Genomic DNA, 27,993 nt, shown 5'->3' on the forward strand with positions numbered 1-27,993 from the left:
ATAAACGGTGCGAAAATGAAATATCTCAAGTAAACCGCAATTTACTTTATCAATAACGCCCCACATCCTTAAAAAAATATGCTATCTAAATATTTTTAGCATCAAGTAACAACAAATAGCCAAAATATTCCAATCATCTTTGCAAATTCAATTAAAAATTACATAAGGATACGATAAACTCATCTATCAAGCTAGTGGTTATTATCTATCTAGCTACTTTTTCGCGCTGTGGTGCTGACACCGTTTCTGCTATTTACAATTTTGCCATGCGTTGTAAAAAAAATGTGTCGCAGGTATATATGCTCTAACATTAAATTGGAAACTAATTACATTTTCCCTATTGTTTTTAACTCGTTAATTATGAGAAAATAGTTGAACAATAAATAATAAAATCTCCTCTGGATAGAGTTAAAGGCTGAGTAAACAAATTAAAGCATAATATTAGTAATATTTAGTTGGAACCTAAATGCGCTTTATTTTTAAAAATAAAGTAAAATATTATAATAACTTTAAAACAGTTCTGAAAAATAATACAAAAAATAATGAACCCATGATTTACGCAAATATCGAACATTTAAGTGAGCAAAAAAATTCAATCTCAAGGCAAACTACAAATTTTTATTTGCAATAACACAAGAGAAGGATCGACAGGCATACAGATGCAGTTGAAGCTAGCTCATTGTAAGGGGTTGCCTCAACCTATAGAAAGTAGAAAATAAAGCAGTTGAAGAAAAAAAAAATTTTTTTAAAACAAATTAGATTTATTTTTATAACATTGTTGAAAAAAGATATTTTAATTTATGACTAAAAATAATACAACGGCCCAAAATAATAAATAATAATCAAGCTCGATTGAGTTAAACCATTGAGAGTCATATTGTGTGATGGGAGGCACAATATTGAAGAACTGAATTCAACAATGGTACACGTGAACTTTATTGAATTATTAAAAGGGAAAAACGAGCCTCTAACTTTAATGCAATTTCTGCAGTCAGTAAAAACTCCCACAACTCAAGATATATTTCAATTTAGAAATTTGTTTTCCTAACTTACAGGATTTCGCTGCTAGATGTTAAATTTGACTTTTTATGGATTTTGTCTTATCTCCAGAATTTTTTAATTTTTTTCAATTGTAATGTATGCTATTTTTTACATAATTTTGAGAAATGTAATTTTATGTGTAAAATATAAAGTTTCAACAAAATAACTCGACTAACATTCTCTAAAACTGTATTTTTTGTCTTAGACAACAAAAAGAAAAAACACAAATTTTTTTAGCTATTAATAGATAAAAAATTATATGATATTTAATTGTTAATAAAATTAGTTTGAATGGAATTATATTTGGATAAATGAATTTTTTTCAATGGATGAAAAAAAATTATGATTTTCTAAAAAAAATTCTCGAGGTAGGGCGAAATGCGCAAAAAAGAAATTAACATTAAATGGTCTAAACATTTAATCACTCTCCTAACCAAACTATTAGGACCGAATTTCGAAACTTATGGAAACCCCCAATGTTGTGAGAGAGGCAAAAAAAAAAAATTCGCCGAAAAAAGGTGTGTAGGGTAATTTTTTATTTTACTAGAATATTGCAAATTTAACCGTTTTTCTTAATCAGCATAATTTATTCTGTAAGAGAATTATTTAACTTACCATTTGTATCTGATGAAAATTCTACAATACTTCATTTGCCAAAAGCAGCTAAATTGACAAAAAAATGTTTTAAATTTTTTTAAATAAATATTTAAAATTCCTGTAAAAATAATTATTTACTCCTAAATTTCTTTTAAAGTTTTTTTTATCCAACTAGACTATATGAATTACCATATTTGATGTTTTTCTGAGCATTAACAAGCATGCAAGATGAGTCCAGTGGCAATGGACTTTGAAAAAACTGTAAAATTTGCTATTTTTTTAGTAGAAAGGTTTTCAGTGTTTGTTTATTTTGTTATTTGTTTTGCATCTATACATTAGAGAATATTTCTTTTTATGATCCAAAAGCTTACATTTTAATTGTTTTTTTTCTTCCTCTTTTAACCTTAATGAAAAGTTTTAGTTATAATCAATTTAGTTTTTACCTCACAGTTGTTGGGTTTTATCATTACTAGATCCGAAATTTATCGCTATCGCTGCTATTGATTTTTTCAAATAACTATATTTTGATGATTTATAAGATTCTTTTTTGCATGAATGAAATTATGTTAAGCTTATACGTTTAAAAATTTCCCATATTCTCATTAAAATTTTGATGAATTTATTTTTTCACGAACCAAATATATTTCAACATCTTTAAAATACATCTTTTTTCAGAAAGTTGTAGTTTAATTTATCAGCTACTTGGCATTATTCGCGAAAGTTGTAAATTTTGCGGCATCTGTTCCTCTAACCATGGGCGCCACTATCCGCATGCCCCATCTCTGGGATTAAGTAGTCATAAAAGATGCAAAATAGATGCACACAAGCAAAATTTCAAAATGAAATTTATGTAAATAATAAGGAATAAGATGTGAATATTTAGATAACTTTATTAGTTGGAATAACTGAAATATCAAAATTTGTGCTGATTCACTTAGATTATTAAAAAAATTATATCAACAATGAATCTCGTCATCAGCTTTCATTATTATTTTTAAGAGCTGTATGATAAACTTTTCAAAGAAAGAGTGCTTTCTAATATTGCATTAATATAGCCAAACTAAGCAAAATATATCAAACCAACGGATTTGCTCGAATAAAATTCGTACTAGGTGAAAGTATAAATTTAGTTAACAGAGAAATTTTTAATTATAATATTCATAATTATAATATTTCACTTAACGATTTTACATAGAATTTAAGTACATTATTTGGAAATTCTTTTATTTTGTATTAAATTTTGTAAGAGTTCGTCTATTTGTTTTTTAAATCAATAAACATGTCTGCATATTTTTCTTATGATATTCAGTTGATTGAAAATGGTATATATAATTACTGTTTTTAAAAACATTAGAATACCATGTAATTAGTTTATTTATATTAAATTTAATATTATCTAGCAAATCCGTGACTAAAGTTCTGCCAATATTAACTAAATAATTTTTTTTAAACTAAAAAAATATATATTTTTTTACGAAGAGTTAATAATTTCTCTCAATATAAAACTTTTTAAAATTCAACCGCATCAATATTAAAATTTTCTAATTAAAATTCAATCTTATTACTTATGAACTTTAAATTATCCAGTATATTACGATAACCTTGTGCATATTCAGATTCGGGTCCATTCAGATACGAGTCAATCTAATACAACTAACAAATCAAATGAGCCTCTCTACTTCAATAATAACGTGTCATAAGTTGCTCCCATCATTCTCGATTGAAACTTTTAATTTCGTTTTTTTTTAACCAGGCGAGATTGTTATGGAAATATTTTAAATCATTTATAAAAAACTGTGTTTAGGGTACATACATTTGGACGCGCTGTTGGCTTTATTTATAATAATTAAAGTTTTTTACCGTATTTTTTTAGTTTTTTTTGCTTGATTAATTAATTTTGAATTTTTTTTTGTTCAGTTTCACATTTTTAATCTTTGCATGATCCCTACTTTATTGTATTGATATATTTTGATTGATTATTTTATATTAATACCATGTTCGAATTTAATTTTCTGGATAAAATCGTGAGAGTTCATGACAAGATTATATATTTTTCTTATCTGTATTTTTTCTTTCTGTCTCTAGGGAAGATCTGATTTTTTAAAAAATTTTTAAGTTATAGAGAACGTATACAGCAAATTGTTCGTCATCAAAATCCCTTCGAGGTTTGAAGTATTGATTATTTCATTGTACCTTTGGGAACGAAATTCAAAGAGTTTCAAAAGTCGAAATTCAAAAAAATTCAAATTCAATAATAATCTTCGCTGAAAGTTTACAAATTTCTTTAAGATTTTCGGGTTCATATTTGACTGCACTCTTGCTTTTAATACGTGATTAGTTATAAGTTTTTTTTTTTTCATTGTATATATACATTTTTTCGTGTCAGTTTTAGATAGACACTTCGTCTTCTTCCGAAGTTAAAGGTCTCTCTAAAAGACATAAGAAGGAAATTCGGAACTATATATAGGGGAATATCAATTTAGTGACTGGGAGAACGATCAGACTTTTCCTCCTATATACAAAAGCTAGTATTTAACTTTTTTTCATTTGCCGAGATAGTTTGGGATAGTAAACTAATGGTAAATTTATAATTTTTTGCGCTTAAAAAAATAACATTTCAACTAAGAACTTGTGTATTATATTTTGTTTTATATCCTTATTAAAACTCAATTTATAATTCTACTTACCCAAAGGAATATAGTTACCTGTAATGTTGCACCAAAAATAAGATACGTCACCATAATTTAATCACGCAAAAACAACAATCAAATTCAAAATACTTATTCAAGAAATCAAAAAATTGTGGAAAAACTCAATTTATAATAAAATTTACCAGGATTTTGGAGATCTGAAATGTTGCCAATAAAAAAAACAATGATATTATTAGCTCACATTACAATAAGTAGAAAAACATTTAATCATTTTTATCTATAATTGATTTAAATGTCTGTAAATTACTTTTCAAATATAATAAAATTACAAAACTCAAATTTCACTACAATAAATAAGAAAAGCATTTCCTCACATTTATGTATAATTTATTTAACTCTTGTAAATTAACAATATTGTGAATGGAAAATGGAAATAGAGACCTTATCATTACTATAATTAAAATGCGTATTTAATTTTTATGTTATGAGTTATATAGAAGTTTTGAGCAAATAGGATGTTAAAGCAAAGCATGGAAGCATGTTGAGCAAATAGGATGTTTGAGTAAATAGGATTTTAAATTTAAATCATTGGTGCGTACAAAACCGCAGCGTGGTAGAGTGAAAACTCTTTTTACGGATGATCTATCAGAAGTAACAAACTTTACACGAAACGAATGAATCATTGTATTTCCATCCAAAAGGCAAAAGCTCTTTTTAAAAATTATTTTAGTTAAATTGGTTTTTAAATCTTCTTTAAAAAGTTTTAAAATACTTCAAAATGGTTAGAGTTCAATGGTTAGCTTCAAAATGGTTACAATTATGCGAGTGTGCTTTATGGAGAATATGATAACCCAAGTAGAGGAACGAATTTTCCTAATAACAGAAAGAGGATTAACTAATACTTCTTAATGGCTTTTGAACAATGATTGATTGCTCTTCTCCGATTTCCTTATTGTATTATTGTAGTGGGAAATCCTATAGGGCAGCGGGTCGATATATTTAATAAGTGGTTGTTAGCCCAGATTTTATAACTAAAAAGTACTTCCGTCAGGTTGAGCTGAATACAGAACTCTTCATTAGTAGCTCATTCCTAAAATTTACTACAATAGTTCAAAGATGATTGCATGGTTTAAAAAATTATGTCTATATAAATAGCGATATTTTTCCGGATTTTATGCAATAAAAAGTTAATTCGTGTAGATGGTTGACTAAATGTAGCATCGAAGCGATATGTTTCCATAGACTAAATGACCACGGTTAGGAAAAAAGTTCTATTTCTCTAATTTGTAATTAAATTATTAATGCTGATAGTTGAGAGCAATGTTACCGCAGAAAACCAATAACAACAGGACAATGTGAAACTCGAATTAAGCGACAAACTTTTTCTTCTCATTATTTAAGAAACATGTTGCAAAACATATTTTTGCAAAAGACTGTCCACATTTTAAACATTCCAACGTTCTTTCTCGGGCCATGCAAAATTATTCCAGCATAAAATATTTATTTTCTATGAATTGGCAACTTCAAATAAAAATATATTTATTAAGTTTTTATATATTGTTTCCTTTTTCGCATTATTGTATTGAATTATTTTTCACCGAATAGGATATTTACAGATAAATTAAAAACGAGAATTGCTAGAAACGACATGTATGCAGTTAAAAACATAATTACTTACCAGACATCACTGCAATTAAATTTGGTTTAATAACATACTTATGACATAAATGAAAGAAATAGTCTTTTTGTAACAATTATTAGATCGTTTTACAAAGTGAAATGCTGTTTAAGAGATCTTGGATAACAAAGATCACATACTAAAAGTCGCATCTTTTAAACAGAAATATGTTCCTTTTAATTATTAATATGATTATAAATATATCAAACTTTGTAACATTCCTTACTGGAAAATTCGAATTATCTTATTTTTTTAATAATAATCCTTACTGAGAAAAGTTATTTTTTATTTAAATAGATTGAATATCACAAGGATCTCTTGTTGTGTTTCCCTCCTTCACAATGAATATCAAATTGGTTGAGTATCAGATTTCAATGAATATCATCACTGAGTGTCGGATTTATTGAAAGTTTAATTATTTTTAATTTAATAGAGTATAGATATAATGCAAGTCTAGGCAATATGGCAGTAGAGGTGATATGGCTAATTTAATTATTCCCGATATTTCTTTTTTATCTGTTACAACTGATGTGATTTAGAAGGGAGCAGTTTAAAACGTTTATCAATTTGGACAAAGTATTGTTTGTTTTGTCAATAAAAATGTGTAAAATATAAATTTTTTTTTAATTCAGGTGTATAATATTTTCTATGTGAATAAGATATTTTTTTGTTTTTTAATACGTTGTTTATTTTTGTTTTTAACTAGCTGGATTCTAAGGGCACATCTATAGTCCAAACTTTACTCATGAGTAAGAGCAAAGGAATATAATAGCGGATTATAAATGGGTTATTCTCACGAAACATGACAATTCGGACCAAAAAATTTCTTCAAATTAAAAGTCTTCAAAATAATCTAAATTTTTTTCTATGCTTCTTTAGCTACACTTATTAATATCTTATAGACACTAGAGTAGTTTATTGACATTTGCTCGAGAAAAAAAGTAAAATTGAAATTCACCAAATCTTGAATGCCAGGAAAATGACATATTACTTTAGAAGTTTAAAAAAACAGTCATTTTAAGTTAATAGTAAGTAACTCAACTTAAGCCTTTATGTTAGATGGTCCATAAATTGCTTAGATTAATTCTTTTTATCCACTGTAGAAAGAACTAAAAAATTGTTTGTTGCAGATATGAAAAGAATAAAATTTTGCATAATAATCAATAATTATGTAAATAAATAACTTTGATTACATCCAAGCATAATACAATCATACATAAACTTGGCATTAGGTTAATATTTGCTTTCCCTCGTTACAGTATTAGCAGTTAAAAAGAATTTCTGGTAACACTTCAATGACCAGGCATTCATAAGCCAGGATAATGACAAATTCGTCATTTTATAGCATATAACTTTACTTTAATTTAATATTTTGGCCGAAAAAGTTTATATTGTGAAGAAAACAACAGTATTTCTTGAAATAACGCAGATAAATCTATGTAGTTTTTGTTATTAATGATTTCAAGAAGCCAGGAAAATGACAGCATGAAAACCTACTTCCCTTGAAAAAAAATTTGAAATAGATTTTGAGCCAGAAACTTGGTTCTTTATTCATGCAACAGGACATGTTCAGATTGGAGGGTATCTAATCAATCTATTAACATAAGGTATTGATTCCTTGTGATATCTATTTTGGTTATAAATCACTAAATAAAAGTAGCCAGGAAAATGACAGATTTTCATGGGACAAACTAATTATAGACAGAAAAAAATATTTTAAACGAAATTTTAGTAAACAATACCCTCTGCGTATATTCTAGAAATGCTTACATAGGATAAGTTAAAAAAATTAGATTTTGAAAAATGTATGGGAAGTTTTGAAGCTAGTTATTATTGGAAATATTGTTTGGGACATGCCAGGAAAATGACATTTTGATATTCAATTAAATTTTTTAAGTATACAAAACAGTCAATGCTAGTGCAAAGTCACTTTAAAATGCTAACAGCAATGCTATTTATTAATTTTTTTAAAAAAAAAAGTTCTTTCAGTACTATTGTATTAGATCTTGGAGCTAGGGACAGTGAATTGTCATGTTTCGTGAGAATCACCCAAATATGGTGGCTATCACATCTTCAATTTTAAGAGAGATGACCACAAAATTTGAACAAATCTTTTCCAATTATTATTGAGTATAAACGTATAAGGGATCGAAAACCAAAATTAAAAATTCCTATAAAGGTTCATTTTTTTAAAGTGATGGATGAAATAAATGCATAAAATTTGTTTAGAATGTTCTTTTTACTTTATTTCTCAGATAGAACTCTTAATTTGCAGCATATTTCAAGTTATACATGGTTAACTATATGTAATGCTTTATTTACATTACTTCAACTTTCGATTGGATGACCAATTCACCTCGAAATTAAGGAGAGAAGGCCTCTTGCAAGTATTTCTTATTTCATGCATTTTTTTTCATATTTTATGCTCAATATTTCGCAGTTGTTTGCCCAAAATTTGTTGATTGCATGTATGATAATTTAAAATATGCTTAAACAGTTCTTGAATTTCAATTCTTAGTACTTTTATTTCCACTTCAATATACTATAGCATACCTGCCATTTTTTAATTCTTTCGAGCATGATTTTCCCCTGTGGTAGTAAAATGAAATTGAAATTATAATTTTAGGCAGATACATTTTTTATATTTAGAAAAAGCTCATGCTGACAATCAGGATAGTTTTACATGTCAATATATATTTACTTAATGTTTCTATAAAATAGTGGTGGTCAAAAAAAAAATTATAAACTAAGTTTATAAATGCCAGAAATATATATAAAACATACATTTTACTACCACTTTAATGATAGAAATAAAATTCTACGCGAAATGCGTAAAGGATGGCAGGTTGTGCTATAGACATCTATTCTAAATTTATCCTATAATTTTTTAAAATAATATTTACAGCGAAGAATAAATATTGCACAATTATCATGATGATAATATTAATTTTAATCTCCTGACTTTAAGCTTTAAAAAGGAAAAAAAAATTCTGCATTGTTATTATCTACGATAACAAAAAATGATTTTATGTTGATCTTATGGAATAGAATTCTAATTTTTCAAAAAAATGCTACAATTTATTATTACTATTTCAATGAAATGAATAGAAACAAAAGAATTTGTAGCAAATAAAGTTTTATCGAAAAAAGAAGAAGCACACTTTTTCAAAATTTGCTTAACAACGACATTTATTCAGCAAACTTAATTAAAATCCTTATGAAATCATTGAGGTAATTTCATATTGAAATTAATGGCGGTTATTTACATTTTCTGTTATCTAAAACTTTAGTGATCTGAAAATCTTTATTTATCTAAATTAATATTTTTCCATGTGGAAAACCAATTCTGCCAAATCTTGTTGCAACCGAAAATTAAAATTCTGTCTGTACTTAATAAACAATTTTAAATTTTATACCTAATTTACAAGCTTTTCCAACATACGATTAAAACAGTAATATTATATAATAAACATTATAATTTCTTTAAAAATGTATATAAATTTGAAGCATTATTTAGTGAAAAATAATTTCGAATTATTTAGTATAATATATTTCAATACGCAAATTTTAGGCGAATTGAATGTAAGAGACAAATCAATTTCTGTTCTTGATTTCAGTATGAACGTGTCTGTAAAATTTATCCGTCTACCTCCTATTGGTGAATCTCCACCGCTTCCTAGTTTCTTAATTTGTAATATGATAACTTTATTACTAAAATAGTTTTTAATTATTTTTGTAAGTTATTCATTAAGTTCATAACATCTTTCTCTGTTCTAACTATTTAAGTTCCATGTTGTGTTTTTGTCCTTTTTTTTGATTTTCACTCGAATTTTAGTGATAATGTTACTTGATTAAATAATGTGAACGAATCATTCTCACTTTTAGATGATCTTCATAATTTTGGACTAGTGCTATAAAATTGAAATATTTTGCTTTGTTTCATTTAATACGATGTTAGAAAGGAATCTTTTTATATCTTCGAGTACCTTCTTTGAATTTTCATTTCATATATCTAATGTTTATTTTATGAAATATTGTGCATTTTATCACTAAAGAGTTAACTTTGCATGCAAATAAAAATATAGGCAGTCATATTCCATCAGCAGATTATGAATTTAAAAAAATTACTATACCTGATTATTATCTGTCCGTAGATATAATTTCTCGGCAAATTAAATTTTATAAATCAGACAGTTTTATAAAGCCAAAATAGCTCAAATTGTTTCTGTATTTAAATATGATATTAATAAGTAAGTGTTTCTTCATGTCTAAATTTTCATAACTTGAGAATAACTTAACTTTCTTCATAACTAAGCAGTTTGCAGAGTGATTATAACTCCTTATACGGAGTAGTCATGAACAGTTTAAATATCTGAAAGAGAAAAATGATTTTAAATATTCTTGCTGTTGGTTGAATTTTTTTTTTCTCTGAATAATTTGCCAATCCTGCGAAACTACTAGAAACTCCTTTTGTATCCTTTCTTTAAATAATTCTTTTTCTAAATATTTTTTCAAAGTTACACTTTGACAAATTATTAAAAGAAAAGCAATATTCAAACCAAATTTGCAAAACCATATTATTAGGAAATTGCTAGTACTTACACTTCTTGCAAGCGTCTGAAATGTTATTAGTTGTGAAAGATAAAAGTAAAATACAAAAGCAAAGTTAGTTATTAAGTTAATAATTTTTAAATATAACTTCAGATCAAAATATTTAAACGTATTTACAAAACGTTAGTGCTCAATTAATCTTTAGCTGTATTTGGCTTGCTAATGACGAATTAAAAGTCGTTATGGACCCAATATGCGAAATACTTGTTACATAAATACTTAATTATCTATTTGTTGTTTTAATACAACTGCCCCGTTTATACTGCCCATACTTTGATGATTTTAAAGTCAATTGTCACTACCTGGTTTAAACTATATTACTGATTATTTTTAGGGTTAAGTATCCCAATCTCTACGGTTGAGTATCTATTCATTTCTTTAGGAACTCCGCAAGTAGATATACACATTGCAATAATGCCTAAAATCCAATTCATTCCTATGCAAATTGTATATATTTAACTATGCGCTTTATTCTCTTCAAGTTGTTTAGCTATATATTCTGGGGTCAACAAAAGTTCAAAATCTCTAGAAGCCAACGTTATTACACATTTTGTAAAAATTAGCACTAATAAGTTTTGTCTTATAAAATGTTACTGATATAAGGACAATTAATAATTTTCCATATAATACTATCTACAAATAAATAAAAAATCCAAGAATTTATATTTAATAAATAACGTTTCTAATTCGAACTTATAGAAGAAACTGATTTTAACTTTTGAAAAGGAATTGGCTCGAATCTGAAATTATTGCACTTTTTTTATTCTACATTCTCTTAACCACAACATGAGAACTATCCGAGAAATTTAGTCCTAGCGTCGATGAACGCTAGAATTTATATTTGGACATGCAGCATAGGTATATTTGTGTACTAATCATTTTGTTGTGCATTTTGTGCTAATAATACAGCATTTGCACCTTGGGCTGATTAACTCATAAAAGCGGTAGCTTAAATGCTATCATTGCTGATTTGACAGATTTATTTTGCTCTTAATTTAATAAATAACATTCTGATCACTTATACGATTAATATCATTTCAAAAGTCAGCAATATAATTTTTATTTTGAACTGTGTTTGTCATGAATTATGAATCAAACTATTGTAATCCCGCCATCAAAGAAACTGTTAATGAATTAATTATGTGATCAGCTTTATTTTTTATCCCTGAATGATAACATTTCATGCTGGCACGCTTTTGTGACAGACGTCATGAAAGGGTTAAGTTTTCGGTTTATTCTCAAGATGAATCGATTTTTGGATACGGTTAAATTAAATACCTGCAATCGACTTTACGCAGGTGATTCAAACTTGATTAGCTAACCCATCCCTGACGTAACTTATATTTATGTAATTTCGGATTTTAAAAGAAAAGTTTCGGTTAAATGGAATGTTTGAAAACCGCTCACTTTCACTTAAATTAAATAAAACTTAATCTTTCACTTTATTTTATTTTAAAAGGGATTATTTTAATTTTTGAGTAACTTTTACATTTTAAAATACTAAAATATAGGACAGTTAGTTCAGCACTTAAGTTATCGGGAATGGTTCTGTGTCAATTCTTTGTGCACAATTTGTCGTGGCTCAAGCCGTAGTGAGAATGATTTGTGGCAGCGACTATTCAGTGTCATCACAACTCGTCGCCGCGACAATTTATAGTGATCATAATTTGTCGCTATCACAATTAGTTGCAACGACAATTCTTCCTTTTTTAAACTCGTTGCCCCAACTTGATCGTCAGCACAATTCCTTGCGGTTTCAGTGAAATAGATCTTAGTTCAGTAAATGAAGCATTTAAAATAGTGTTTCTTCACTAAATGATTTTTTTGGTCAGCAAGCTTTGTTATGTCATTCTAAATTATATCTGAAACTCTTCTACTCACTATGCGTTTCTCACATTTGACGGGAAGAATTGAAATCCTTTCAATTCCCTAAATTGAATGATACCTTACAAGATTCATTTATTGGAACAGAGAAAATTTTAAAATCACTTTACTTTTTACATTGCTATAGAAGTATGCAAGGTGCATTTTTTATGCTGATTTCAACATGAGATGAGTAAATAAATTATACGATTGCAATTTTTGTTCTCAAAAGTCTTATTTAACTGTTCATGTTATCATTTCCAGTTATATCTCCACCAATTTCGTATAAATAGGCAAGAGGTTAATGTTATTCGGTGAAAGGTTAATGTTTCGCATAAATTTGGATTTAGAAAGTTAAGGCTTTTCTTCAATTGTTCTAATTGTAAATAGTTTTACACCTATTTCCATAGCATCAGACCAACTTAGACTTCCAGTCGAAAGGTTTTCTCAGATAAGCTGCAGATTTTTTAAAGACGTAACTTTGTTATCTTTGTTATACATTCTCATTTATTACTATGAGACATATCACTGTGAACAAAATCTACCCAATTAAAAAAACAATTACTTACCTACAGCTGCATTAGTCTCTGCAAATAATTGAGACCTAAATGAATATTGATGTAAAAAATCAAAAATAATTTATTTTTGTGATATCTATATATATAAAAATCTCTTGTCACAGTTTTAGTGGTTAAACTCCTCCTAAACGGCTGGACTGATTTTGGCGAACTTTTATACGTATATTCAGTAGGTCTGAGAATAGGTTTATAACTAATTTTTTTTTCATTTTTTGGACAAATTTAACGTATATTTTAAATATATCTTTATTTAATCGTATTCGGATCCAAAAGAGACATAGAGACATGATAAATCAAAAGTAATATTCACGCACGTTGCAACAAGTCACATTAAACTTTAATACTTATGCTCGCCCTTAAAAGAAGAGCATCAAACATATTTGCAAGTATGTGAATGAAGGCAGTGATATGGCAGTATTTCGAGTTGAAAATACCAATGTGACTGCTCTTCCAGTGAATAACAACGACGAAATAACGCTGTACCAAATTGGCCGGTACATCAGCTCCAATGAAGCTGTTTGGCGTAACTTTGGATTCCCAATTCATGATCCAACCGTTAGTCATTTAGCCGTCCATCTTAAAAACGGTCAGAGCGTATATTTCACGAACGAGACTGCGATTGACCGAGCTATAAATCCACCAAAAACTACACTAATCGAATTTTTTTGAATTGTGTAATCGTGCGAATGCTTTTGGTGCCTTTGCACGGACATTACTCTACTCAGAAGTACCACACTATTTCACATGGGCTCAAACGAAAAAATGGACACCCTGCAAGCAAGGCACGCACGTTGATGCATGTCCCGGTTTATTCAAATCAAACAACATAGGGGAGAGTATTTACAGTCAATCCAAGGCAGACTGAGTGCTTTTATTTTCGACTGTTGTTGACTAATGTCACCGGCTCATTGTCATTTCAAGATATACGTAAAGTCGATGGACATCAGCATCCAAAGTATAAAGATGCATGCCTTGCACTCGGCTTGATGGAAGACGACAACCCGTGGAAATGTATGCTTGCTGAAGCAGCACTGAACTGTACTGCAAAGCAAATTCTTCTACTATTTGCTATAGTATTAACTACATGTTTCCCGGCCCGTACAGGAACATTGTGGGATAATCACAAAGATTCGATGACTGATGACATACGGTATCAACATCGCACACGTTGCAACGATCTAACGATAGCATTCAGCGATGCTATGTGCAATGAAGCACTGATTGCTATTGAGGATCTTTACATTATTATTGCGAACTTGCAACTCAGTCATTTCGGTATGCCTTCGCCAAATCGAAGTTCATCTGATTTATTTACCACTGACATGAATCGTGAACTTCAATACAATACGATAGAAATGGCAGCGATTGTTACTCGCAATGCTCCACTAATGAATGAGGAACAAAGGAACATTTATGACCGCATTATGCTACTGACATGAATCGTGAACTTCAATACAATACGATAGAAATGGCAGCGATTGTTACTCGCAATGCTCCACTAATGAATGAGGAACAAAGGAACATTTATGACGGCATTATGCTCGCAGTTTTGGCAGAACAAGGTGAATTTTTTTTTGGGTTCACTAGGTGGAACTGGCAAAACATTTATTATTTCGTTAATTCTCGCTGAAATGCGATCAAAGAATGGCCTCACGTTGGCCGTTGCATCATCTGGCATTGCAGCAACTTTATTGGATGCAGGCAGAACAGCTCATTCAGTATTTAAGCTGCCGCTAAATATTCAAAACAACCCAGATGCAGTGTGCAACATAAAAAAAGCAATCGTCTATGGCCACAGTGTTGAAACACTGTAAAATTATCACCTGGGATGAATGCACTATGGCACACAAACATTCGCTTTAAGCGTTGAACAGAACATTGAAAGATATAAAAAACAATGACAAATTATTTGGCGGCACTCTGTTACTCCTTTCAGGTGATTTCGGACAAACACTTTCATTAGATTGGCATTTGCAATAACAAGGCCAAACAATATCTGTTTTTGTCTTAGATTTGAGCACACCATGTTTTTCACACGGTGTGCTCAAATCTTAGCATTCATACGTGGATAATAAGCATTCATACGTGCAATAATTCATACGTGGCATGCTCTCGAGTGGGCAAACCATCCAATTTATTTGTGTTAGCTTAAGATGGAAAGACAAAAAATATTGTACACTCCATTGCACTAAGAGATTAATATTGTTGACTAATACTTTCAGAATTCGTTGTATATATAATTTATAAATAAAAGTTACAATAAATTAAAAAAAACTATTATTTGGTGTGCTGTTATTTTCACATTTTGCCACCGTTCACAGCGCTCCATGCCTCTTCCACTCATATACCACATGCGCACACACTTACTATAAATAAGATGTATATTCATACTCTAGAAATAATTCATATGGCAAAACAACGTTTGCCGGGTCAGCTAGTATATATATATATATATATATATATATATATATATATATTACGAAATTATTTTTTTAAAAATGATTAATTTTAATTTTTCTCGGTGTCTGCCAAATAAAAACTTTTGAAACTTCAGATTTTGCAATAGAAAAATACTTATATCAATATTGCATAAAAAGCTTACACCTCATAATTCAAAAGTTTTCAATCCGCAATTAAATTAAATAATAAAAAAAATCATAAAAAATAGTAAATAATTATTAAAAACTATTTTTTGCATGAAATTATCTTTGGGTAAACGGGTTTTATAAGTAGGTGTAATTTTTTTTTTTTTTGAATTGCTTTGAAAGGTTTCAAAAATATGACTTAAAATAATTTAATTTAATTTTGAAATAATTTAATTCTTGAATTTATGCATTAAAAAGATACAAATATCCGTATTGTTGATGTCTACGATAAAAATATGATTTTACGTTAATCTAATAGCGTGGATTCCTAATGTTTAAAAAAATGCGTATTTATTTACTATTTTAGTCACATAAATAAAATTAAAAGAATTCGTAGCAATATTGTTTTATCGAAAAAACACTTTTCAAAGTTTGGTTAACAGCAACATTTATTCAACAAACTTAATTAAATTCCATATCAAATCATTGAGGTAATTGCAATAATTGGAAATTAATGGGGGTTACTTATATTTTTAGTTATCTAAAACTTTTAGTTATTTAAAAACTTTAAATTATCTAAACTAATATTTTTCCATATGGAAATCTAATTCGGGCAAATCTTGTTGCAACCAAAAATTAACATTATATCTGTACTATTAAACAATTTAAAATTTCATTCGTAATCTACAGGTTTCTCTAATATACAATTAAAACATAAATATTATATAATAAATGTTATAATTTATATAAAAACGTTTTTATCTGAAATTGAAATATTATTCAGTATAATATATTATTTTACGCAACTCCAGTTTTGAGACCAATTGAATGTAAGACACAAATCAAATGTTGTTCTTGGCTTCAGAGTGAACGCGTCTTTAAAATATATCCGACTACCACCAGTTTTTGAATCCGCAGCTTCCTAATTTCTTATTTTGTAATATGATAACTTTAATACGAAAATAATTTTTAATCATTTTTGTAAGTTATTCGTAAGTACGTAACATCTTTCGCTCTTCTTCCTTTATATGGTCCATATTTTGTTTTATTTTGGCTTTTGCTTGAATTCATATTATAATTTCACTTGATTAAATTATGCTAGAGAATCAGTCCCCCTTTTTAATGATCTTCATTACTATTGTACTGGTGGTATTAAATTGATATATATATTGCTTTGTTTCTTTTAATACAGTATTAGATAGAAATATTTTTTCAGATGTAATCATGTGAGCTGATCACAAGAATGAATAGTTTCGTTGAAAATTTTTCTAAATTTTGCCAAGCAATTTTATTTTAGTTTTCTGAAAATTTTATTTTTAATACTTCCTCTTTAATACAAATTCTTCTTTTTTCTTATACTTTTTCTTTCTTTTACTTTTTCTTGCATTGTTTTCTTTTATTTTTTAATTTTATTTTATGTGTTCTATGCACTTGCAGCTTATGTACAGTAAATAAAGCTTAACACAATTACGAAACAAATTTCGAAGAAATTTCTAATTTCAGAAAAAAAATTATTCTTCTCTCTTTCCATCTTTTTAAGGGAAGTTAACCATCTATTTTTTAATGTAAAATGCTCAGTGCTAAAAATAACTGTAAATATACACACACATATATCACTCGCGCGTCTGCATGAACAGTTCGACGACGTTTGTAGCAGCATGGACTGCCAGTACGGCGGCCAGTGACTTTTGGCTACCTTTGACACTGCATCACAGGCAGGGGCACCTAAGCTCTGTTTATCCCCCTAATCATAAAGACATGAATACCGTAAGTTCAAATTTAAAGTTTGCCATGTATTTTTGCTTAAAACTTTTTTTTATTTCCAATGAGCTGCACAATCGGTCTTGCCGATGAGCAGACCTAGTGCGTTCTCCAGAGGTGGTATCCACTCTTTCAGGACCACCACAAGGGGTGAGATACCGTTGGTCATGTTAATTTGGACGTCTAGTTTCTGCCACACTAGATGGCAGCACCGAGACTCTATTTGGATGCTAAAGTGCACAAGGAATTTAATTTTGCCGGAAATGCCAGGAGCCAATAAGGCACTCCAGGGATCTTTTACATGCCGCATAATCATACGACATGGCCGCTGAGGATTTTCTGCATCCCGAAAATCCGGTGTCTGGACAGGGGATTGAACCCGCAGACTTGGGCTCAGAAGGCCGACTGCAAACCACCCAGCCACCTGCTTCAAACTAAGATAAGATATATTTTCAAATAATTTTAATTTTTTTCAATGCTTGCTTTTTCTTTCCAGCAATTATTTTATGGTTTTGAACATCGTATAAATGAAATTATGAATCAACTTTATAGTCAAATTGATGCTTAATCAATTATTATCAGTCTTTAGAATAATTTTTCGGTAAGTTGAATTGCCAGACATTTTTATAAAGCCACGATAGTTCAAATCAATGCTGTATTTAAATATGATATCAATAAGATCTTCCTCCATGGCTAAATTTTCATAACTCGAATTTTTCGTCATAACTGAACGCTTGAGCTGCCGTGGCCCAGTTTGCGGAGCGATGATAACTCTTGATAAAGAGTCGTCATGGAGAGTTTAAGTTTCAAAAATTAAAAAATGACTTTGATATTATTTCTAGAGTTTTCCTTTTTTCAATGAAAAGTTTGCCGACCCTGCGAAATTACCCGGGATTTCTTTTGTATCCTTTCTTTAATCTTCTTTTGTATCTTTTTTTCAAAGTTACTCCTAACAAAATGTTAAGAAAGACAACAATATTCAAAACAAATTTGCAAAACATGGTAATTAAGAAATTGCTACTACTTACTCCGCTCATCAGAAACTGAAAAATTATTGATTATGAATGATAAAAGCAAAAATACAAAAACAGAATTAGTTTTAATAATTCAATATTTTTAAAATTGTACTACAGATCAAAACCTTTGACTGCTGTTGCAAAACTATATTGCTCAGTTTATTTTTAGCTATATTTGGCTCGCCAATGACAAATTAAAATTCATTATTAACCCAATGTGTAAAATATTTGTTAAATAAATACTTAATCCTTTAATAGTTGTATCAACTTCCCTGTTTATACTGCCCGTACATTGATGTTTTTAAGATAAATTGCCACTGTTTGATTTAATACTACACTACTGATGGTTTTTAACGATAAGTATCACTATCTTTATAGTTGAGGCACCTATTCATCCCTTTAGGAACTCTGCAGGTCTACCTCACATTGCGATAAAGCCAAAAAATCAGTTAATTCATTTGCAAAATAGATATATTTAACTATGCGTTTCATTTTCTTCCAGTTGCATTAGCTATGTATTCCAGGGTCAACAAAAGTTCAAAATCTCTAGGAGTCAGAGTTATGACACATGTCATAAAAATTAGCACTTATACGTTTTGTTTTAATGATAAAAGATAAGGATTAAAATGGTTATGATATACGGAAAATTAATATTTTTATTGTATTACTATCTACAAATAAATAAAATATCCAAAAATATTATATTTTTAATATTAAACGTTTTAAATGCGAACTTAAATAAAAAACCATTATTAACGTTTGAAAAGAAATTGGCTATAAATTGAAATTATTGCACTTTTTTATTCTACATATTCTTTACCACAGTATGAGAACAATCTGAAATTCTTGGTACTAGCATTAATGAACACTGGAATCTCTTTATTTTTACCCGTGCAGCGGTTGTGCATGTTGTACTAATAATACAGGTTTTCACCTTGGGGCTAACCCATACCTGCCAACTCTTCCGAATTTTTCGGAAGATTTTATTTTCAAATTTAAAGTAGTAGCAATATTCAGGTTATTCCAATTAACTTTTTGAATTATAATGATAACTATAAATGAGTTTGACCACCACTACTTATAAATAATTATAATGCATATATGAAAGCATAATAATCTTTGCGCAAGCGAATTCCAAAGGGATCAAAATATAAATATATTTTTGAGTCAGATTGTTTTTCGTTTATTGTTTTACAACCACTCTGAAAATCCATTCTCGGAAAGAGTGAAAGTTGGCAGGTATGGGCTAACCAATTCATAAAAGCGGTAGCTTAAATCCAGACATTACTGAATTCCCAGACTTATTTTGCTTTCAATTAAATCAGCGTTAGTCTGATCACATATAATTATTTCAAAAGTAAACTGTATATTTTTTTGAACTGTGATTCTTATGAATTAAATAAATCAGACTAATGTAACCCCGCCCTCAAGAAAACTGATAAATAATTAGTTTAGTAACCAGCTTTATCTTTACCCCCTGATAGATAACGTTTCATGCTGGATCGCATTTGTAACAGACGTCGCTAAAGGGTTAAGGCTTGGGTTTATTATAAAGCTGAACCAATTTTTGGATACCGTTAAACTAGATACCCGTAATCCACTTCACGCGGGTGATTAAAACCTGATTAGTTATCCCATACTTGACGTAACTTGCATTTTTCTAATCGCGGATGTGAAAAAAAAAGTTTCGGTTGAATGGATTCCTTTAGTGAAATAGATCTTAGTTCAGAAACAGAAATATTAAAAATGGTGTTCCTTCCTAACAAGCTAGTTTCCCATGACTTTTTTTTGGCACAGAATTAAATGAGACGCTACAAGATTCAGTTGATTTAATTGTTTAAAAGTACGAATCACTTTACTATTTACATGGCTATCGAAGCATGCAAAGTACATTTTACAAAGTAATTTTTCATGATGAGATAAAAGGAATGAGATAAAATTCCTCTCAATAGAATAGCTTAGAAATTAAAAAGAATTTCTTCATAATACAATTTAAAATATAGTGCATTTCATGAAAAAAAAACTGCAACTGCTGTAATTGTAATTCTTTTACTTGTATTTGTTTTCATTCGATTTAGAGAGAGAAAAAAACAAGGGAACAAAACCTTACTTACCTGTATTTCAAAATGAGATGAGTAAATAAATGCAAGTATGCGATTCAAATTTTTGTACACAAAAGTCTTATTTAACAGTTCGTCTTTTCAATTCCAGTTAAATCTCAATCAATTCCGCATAAACAGGTAAGATGTTAACGTTAATGTGTGCAAGGCTAATTTTTCGCATTAATTGGGGTTAAGAAAGTTACAACATTTCTACAATTGTTCTAATTGGAAAACTTTTCCTGTTTTCATAGCAGCAGACCAACTTAGACTTTTAGTCGAAAGGTTTTCTCACACAAGCTGCAGATTTTTTTTATAGACGCAGTTTTGTTACCATATTTCGTTTTTTTAAAATTCAGTTAAAATATGATAAACTCATTTACAAAATTATACTCAATTATTCAAAATTATAGACGTAGGATAGTCAATTTCAATGATTTTGCAACATTATATAAGAAGTTGTGTGGTACATTCTCGTTTACTACTACCAGACAAATTACTATAAACAATGTCTACCAAATTAAAAACATAATTACTTACTTTCAGCATCTACACCAGACTCTGCAAAAAAATGAAAGTTTAAATAAATACTGATGCAAAACAAAAGCACAATTTTATCAAATACGGGGCACACACATTGTAGCTGGAAGAACAAGTGATTAAATTTTCAGGATATTTGGATGTATAGATTTAGAGGAATCAGTACTCAGAACAGCCTACCCTGGCAGCAATAACAGCAGCAAATTCTGGGCATCAAGTCGAACATAGATTGGATAGCATGGATTGATACAGCATTCTATGGAACTTCATCATTATGCCACAATTCATCGATCGTAATGACTGACGAGTGGTGGCGTGCCAGTCGCTCAGCAACCAATGACTAGACGTTTTCAGGTTGTCAGAGAGCAGGAGAACATACTGGAAAGGGCAACAGTTCTGTGTCAAAGAAGGTCAAGACAGTGATGTCAGTGATTGACCTGCTGAAACGTAGCGTTATGGAGGCTTCGAAGATAAGGCACAGCGACTGGCCCTAACACATCTGAAATGTAACGGTTGCTGTTCAAAGTGCCGGCAATGCGAACAAGAGTTTATTGCGATGTGTATGCAATGGCACCCCATAACATTTCTCCAGGTGATTTGCCAGTATGACGATGTGGAATGCAAGCTGCCAATGAAAATTCTCCACGATATGCCAAGCACAGACGCGGCCATCATGAAACTGTATACGGAACCTCAACTCGTCTAAAAAGATGACATCATACCATTCCCGCTTTCAAATTCGTCGTTGATCGCACCGTTGGAGGCGCTCCTATCTGTGATGCGGAGTCAAGGGTAACCGATGCCATGGCCACCGTGCTGACAGTCGACGCAGCTGCAAACGTCGTCTAACTGTTAGTGCGAACACTCGTTGTCTTGTAAATGACCCCATTAGTTGACTCAGGATTCGTGAAGTAGCTGTACTACCCCTTAGACCATATGACTGTCATGAACCTGTCGATTGCGTATTCTGGTAACAGTCATGGGATCTCGACCCGCAATACTTCGGTATGATAAGCTGCAATCCTGGTAGGCCACAATTTGACCTCGATCTAACACTGACACGTGCTGATAGACATTTCTCTTTCTTACATGAGGCACAAAAAAACTTTTTTACCCAAGAACAACACTATCACAGAGTGCTTTCTCCGTCCTGCAAATTTTATGTTCGTGGTGTGTCAACCTTCCTGGTGTAGCAACAATTTATAATGACCAGTAGTGCATACATATATATAATTGGATAGATAGATTAGATAGTCATGACAAATATTTGAATCAGAAAAACAAAACTAATCGTTTTGCTAATGCTCTAATATTTCAATATATATTTGGTTTTATCCGACAAGACCCAAAATACGTCCAAAAATAGTATTTATTCTATCCAAAATGCTTTTTTCAACATTATACAACATGTACTTTTTGAACGAAAGAGCTAGTTTTGTATTTAAAGATAAATTTAGGCAACTATATTCACTTTGCTTCTCACAAGAAAACGCTGCCAACTAAACTCATGCAATTCAATGAAATTTCTGCAAGTGTTTGAAGAATATAAAGATAAACCTTTTACAAAATATTTAGCTGCTAAATTGCAGGTAGCAAAGTAATAATGAAAATTGGTTTAGGGTTAACAAATCCATCCCCTTATCAATCCTAGGTAATTTTTCGAAAATTGGAAGTTTAAATGTGTAAAATAAGTTTTTACAACTTTAATAGATGTTTCTGACAAATCAATATTATTTTCCTCTTCTAGAGTATGTTTTTACTGTTCTGTTCTTACGAACATTTTCATATTTCTTTTAAGCTTGGACCCATTTTCCTGAACTTTTAAATGGAGTTTTGGAAATTGGAATATTTTTAATTTTGCGCAATTAATGCCTTTTATTTCTAGAATTGGGAACTTGCAAGTCAAGAAGAAGTGAAATGATAATGCATAGTGAAATAATTTGAATTAGATTTAATCGGCAACGTGTGAACTAGGTCACGTGTGTATATCGAACCTGATAGGCTTCCGGATCTAGAAATGCCATGATTCACATACGCTGACGTTCCTGGACTTTCAATTATGAATTTTTTTGCCCACAAATATAAATGATCAATATTTTTTGACAAATTTATACTTTTAAGCAGATTACTATGGTAATATTTATTATTTTACTTATTTTTCAGCAACTTCACGCTAAGTTTAAGATGAAATTTCTTTATAGTTTTCCTGTTCGCACTCTTTATCTACAAATCTTACATCAATTTAATTTCCTCTGAATTACCAAAATCCAAATCTTCAAATTCCCTTTTATCCACCGTGTTATCTAACTAATCACTAAACATTTCGCAAATAGATCAAAGTTTCATCAAAATATTCACTTTTTTACTTTTTCCACTTTTCTTTCGTGTTTACTCGGTATTTTTGTTGCAGAACAATCTATCGAAACTTTTATTAGTATAAACCTATTTCAGTCAGAGTTCTTATCAAAAGTCAACTCACAATATATCGCAAATTCTACTTTCTCACTCAGATATTTAAAATGCTAATGACCGAAATTTGTATTTACGCTGCCATAATATCTGGAAGAATGAAAACGAGATAAACTGCACAGTATGAAACCTGCCACAAAATCTTATTAAAACCAACAACATTTGTCGAAAGCTTGAAGTATTTCGATTTCGCTCACGTATTGGCCATACGCACATGAATCATAAGCACCACTTGTCAAACAAACCTGCAATCGATCGTTCTCCTGTTCAGAAACTTAATTTATAGACATATTTTTGACCTAATGCAACCAATTTAAAATTCAGAGACAACGTAATTTCGGTAACTTAAATCCATCAATTATTGGTGATAATCTTCACTACAGTATTATTCTTTTCGCAAGAACGCTGACTAATTATGCATTCATATAGCTTTCAAACCGTACCTAAATGTATTATGTTAGCGAAGTTGTTGTTGCGACTGGCACTTGTGCCAATAACTAACGAACTTGATGGGAATTATAAATCGACTATGCCAACCTTCATCTATCAAAAGGTACCTCAAGATAGAATTGAGTTAACATGTCTTATATACTAGTGATTCGGTATTTAATATTTATAGTGGTAGTTATGCCACATTACTCCCCTTCCAGAATTTTATCTGTGATAGAATTCGATGAACAATTACCACTAGTTGTTTAATGCTGTTTATTTATTAACTTCAATTTTTGCTCATTATACTTTTTTTTTTTTCTTCCCAGCATTTCGCTCGTTATTTTTTTTTTTTTTATAGCTTTTCGCTATTTTTTCATTTTTTTTTATAGCTTTTCGCTATTACTATTTTTTTTTCTAGCATTTCGCTCATTATTATTTATTAACCGGGAGACTTTATTTATTTCACCGGATTTTTTTTTTTTCAAACTAATCAACTGTTTAATGTGGATTCATCCATCAATATTGACAATCTCTTATCACGTCCGTAGGTCACCAATGTGGGGAACTTAATCTTAGACTATGTCAACCTTCATCTATCAAAAGGTACCTCGTGATAGAATCAAGTTAACATGTCTTATATACTAGTGAATTGGTCTTTAATATTTATAGTGGTAGTTACGCCACATTACTCCCCTTCCAGAATTTTATCTGTGATGGAATTAGATGAACGAATACCACGCCACAGTAGTTACGCCACAAACTATCTAACAACTCTGCTAATATTTAAGCAAATAAACATATTTATATAAGCTTTTCTTTTTAGTTGTATGCAATACTAATAAAAATAACACTTGATATCGAATTTCACTCATCAATACCAAATTTATTAAAGTATTGGACAAAAAGAACAATCTTTTTAGAGTTGATGAATATTTAAACTGAAAAGTATGAAATAATACGATTTTGAATATTTAAAAAAACAACTATTCCATGGTTTCCGATGAAAAAATTCGATATAGTATTTTGAGTATAACTTATAAGAATCGAGTTGATGTAGTATCAGTTAATTTTTCAAATATTATGACCGTTTTATATTAATTTATCTTAAAATGTGTTGAAAGAATTTCCCATAAAAATTATAAAGAAAGAATTCTAAGAAAAGTTTCATATAAAATAAATTTAAAGTCTGAAAAATTAACAGAGATTACATCAGCTTGATTTTTTTTATTTTTCACTAAATATTTTATTTGTTGCTTTTTCATAAAACTTGATTTTTTTAAATTTTACTGAACTTTTTTCGGCTTCTCTACATAGTATATAAGTAATAAAACGGTAAGTAGCTTTGTGGTTCAAATCTTATTTCTCTTGCTTCAATTTGTATTAGATAATCTACATAATTAAGCTTCTTTTGTCTCAATAATTTTTAGGTCTCTCAAAAATAAATTAATACCAATTTCCTATTAATTTTGCTTTCAAATTCGAAAGAACTTTTTAAATTTAATTATCATTAATTTTAAATTATTTATTTTATTTAAACATGCTTTAAAAATAGTACTATAAACAGAATACACATGAGGTACAAGGTACCTTACGAAATGCTAATTTGGTAATGTAGCCTAAGCGTGGCTAATCTGTTAATATTGCTCGATGAATTTATCGGTCACAGTAATCGGGCACGAAATATTTAAAGTTTAATGTACTTGCAATAAACTTATTTTGAGGAAATTTAGTTTTAGGCTAGAAAATGTCACTGACATTTTCTTTAAGATAATTGAGAAATCGAACCGCCTATTTAAATTTAAAGCAGCACCTAGCAATTAAACAATCCTTTCATTTCACTTTTAGCTCATCCTGCTTAAGCGGTTCGTCGTAGAATTTTGTCTTGTAAACATTAACTCTTCTCGTGCTATGAACTATTTGTATTGGAAAAAAATTATATCTTTCAGCTGGATGGCTTTGGACTCCATGGAGGACACACAGGCAGGCAGACAGTCTAAATATTAACCTTATAATATCTTTAAAAATATTTAAAGCTGATGGAAATAATGCTGTAATATATATTCGTTTATGTTGGTACAATATTAATTATGAATAGAATTTTATGGTAAAAAAAACTGATGATCAATGATTATTTCTTAAAAAAAAAATAAAAGAAAGAAAAAAAAAAGATTCACTTTTGAAACATTTTTAGAAAAATTTTTGCTGTAAAAAAAGTTTTTTCTTTTAACTTCTCTTAGCTTTTTTTCATGAAATAGCTAACTTACTGTAATTATTTTTTCTCTCTTTCTTTCGATCTACCTCCCTTGTCAAGTTTTGCAAAACGTTTTGCAAAATTTTTCGTAGCGCTAAACTTTTCAACAAATATATTTGCTGGAAACAAGATGCAATAAAAGAAGATAAAATTTTTTGTATTAATTCATACTTGATGGATGAATAAAATTAAGTATAATTTTTAAATTTTGGCATCGAATAAGAAACTTAGAATTAATAAGAAATCAATTATTTTCGTTTATTTTTTGAGGTTAGAGAAAGTTATAGATTCAATGAGCTTATTTACATTTGATGAATGAATAATTGAAAAAATTTAAAGTTTCAGCATCCAAAAAAGTAGTTAAAATGTAAAGAAATATATATTTTTCTTTCAGTTTTTGAAGACACTACGAGGGTCAGTGTGAATTCATATTTGATGAATGAGTGGATAGATGATGAAAAATAATAATTTCAAATTTTGGAATCCTATAAGATAGTTAAAATCACAGGAAAAGATGTATAACTTGATTCCAATTTTAGAGACATTGGTTGGATAAAACTTCTTTGTGTTAATTCATACTTGAAGGATCATAAAATGAGGAAATAATTTTAAATTTTGGTCTCCTATAAGGAAGTTGGAATAAAATAAATCAATAACTTTTTCGTTTCATGTGGAATGTGGGAAGCTAAGTTCACTGAGTTAATTCATAATTAATGGTTGAATATATGAAATCATTTTTGTTTTTGGCATTCCAGTTGAAATCGAAAGGAAGTTGAAGTCGAATCAGGAAGTTGAAATCGAAATAAGCATTTTTGTAGTTTTTAATTTTATTTAGGAATATTTAATTCATTTAAGAGTATTTTGTACTTTATTGATATTTTTTTAATAAATCTTCATTTAGATTAGAGTTACCAATTGAGGAGTACAGGACTCTGGAAACTTTTTAAATGTTAAAAAGAATAAAATAAATAAGGTTGTGACATTGCTGGGATTCGAGGCTTTGCTCAACCTGTCGTAAGAATGACAAATTAATTCTCCCAGCTAAAGTATGTAAAACCAATTCAAAATTCCAGATGCATAAACCAAAGTCTCTTCATAAGACACAGCGCTGCTGGTGAAATTGAAATTCTGGTTATTTAACAGTTTTAGATAAAAACTGTCGGCAAACTTTTTTTTAAAAAAATTAAATTTTGAATACCACCTTTTTATGGTTGATTGTTTAAGTTGAAGATGGTAAAAAAACAACATAATAAATTGTTATTAAACCTTTTTTCCAAAACATTTCTAACCGTGTAATTAATTTCCATTTTAAGAATAACCCCTTTTATTATGAATCTGTACAATAGTTATTAATGTGTTTCACTTTTTTATTTTTAATTTTGAGCACTAAGCATATTGATTAGGTTTCTTAAAAGGTTATTGCCATTGGACAACGTTTAAATTCCTTTTAACATCGTTTAAATGATCATTATTATCAAATAACTGGAAGAAAAATTTGAGTAAAAAATTACTTACGTGATTGAACTAGGATGGCTAGTATAACGAGTAAGACAAGTACTTTATAAAGAGTCATATTTTTAGCTTTTCTAAACTGCGCAGATAGAAAATATGCATTCAATAAGTACGACTCTTTCCTTTTATATTGATACAACGATACGATAAAATCTAGTAATTTCTTTATTAAAATGAGTAATAAAGCAGCTGCAAGAAGAACTATACGAAAAATAAATTGAATCGATTTCCTAGAATTTCGATAACAATCGCATAACATCGATAACATCGTCACAAATTCTACGTGTTCCAAAAACTCGGTATAACAAA

General features: G+C 29.4%; 1 long non-coding RNA gene across 1 annotated transcript; it reads right to left on the minus strand.

Moving 5' to 3' along the window:
• Positions 1–598: 598 nt before the first annotated feature.
• LOC147807728 (uncharacterized) lies at positions 599–27,993 on the minus strand. The gene is made up of 8 exons (XR_015434563.1): positions 27,688–27,993; positions 21,021–21,041; positions 18,394–18,408; positions 13,011–13,028; positions 4,472–10,584; positions 4,326–4,343; positions 1,657–1,704; positions 599–699 (listed from the first exon to the last, which is right to left on the minus strand). It is a non-coding gene; the product is annotated as an uncharacterized LOC147807728 (long non-coding RNA).

Source organism: Parasteatoda tepidariorum, chromosome 6, assembly GCF_982258835.1.
Source record: "Parasteatoda tepidariorum strain Cologne lab strain chromosome 6, Ptep-v5.0, whole genome shotgun sequence".
Classification (NCBI taxonomy): domain Eukaryota; kingdom Metazoa; phylum Arthropoda; class Arachnida; order Araneae; family Theridiidae; genus Parasteatoda; species Parasteatoda tepidariorum.